The sequence below is a fragment of the Malania oleifera genome, chromosome 6, assembly GCF_029873635.1.
Source record: "Malania oleifera isolate guangnan ecotype guangnan chromosome 6, ASM2987363v1, whole genome shotgun sequence".
Classification (NCBI taxonomy): Eukaryota; Viridiplantae; Streptophyta; class Magnoliopsida; order Santalales; family Ximeniaceae; genus Malania; species Malania oleifera.
Genome location: NC_080422.1, coordinates 49,575,413 through 49,576,314, shown reverse-complemented (window position 1 = coordinate 49,576,314; position 902 = coordinate 49,575,413).

Sequence of the window (902 nt, the reverse complement as noted above, 5' to 3'; positions counted from 1 at the left end):
GATAAATGAATTATTTATTCAGAATGATAAGTATGAAATGTTCGGCGCGAGGCCGTGATTGATAATCGGCGTAAGGCAGTGTATTATGTATGATTTCGACCCAAGGTCGTATTTATAAATGTTCGGCACAAGGCCATAGATATAAAAGAATTCGGCACAAGGTTGTATGTATGTATGTAAGTATGTATGTATGTTACTACAGAAAATGCTATCAATCTATTTATGTTAAACAAGTATATTATCATGTATTATATGTTATCAGAACTCGGATGATAGTTCAGTTCAATTTCTAGAGCACGATACTATAGCTATATATATTAGATTATTATGTTTCAAACTTGTGTTAACCGTCCCTACAAGTAGAGAGGGTGGGAGATTGATAGTCGATGTGGCTTTCAGTGTAGAGTTGTAGATGTCCACCTAGCAATCCGGACCAAGGTGTGGTGGGCCCATCATACTTATAGACATTTTTTACTCGGCAGTGGTCGGTCAGCCATTGTCGAGTCCCGCCTTCGAGCTGCACAATCCGTCATGAGGGGTAATACGTGACATCAGCTAACTATACATCCTGGGTAAATTTCAATGTTATCAGTTATATCAGACATTTCATGATCAGTATGACTTATTAGAAATTATGAAAGTATATGATTATTCAGCATGTTTTGATGAATGTTTTCTAGCATATGAAATGTATTGTATATGTATTATAGCACCAAATATTCATGTTGTCATACAACTGTATTTAGTTTATTTTTTCCTTACTGAAAGTGTCTCACCCACCCAAACTTAAATAATTTTCAGGAAACCCACAAAGACCGTTGGATCGAGGCCGCTGTTGAGATAGGTTGACACTACCCCACTAGGAGGGTAAGTTTTGATCTAGGGATAGGAAATTTATGTTG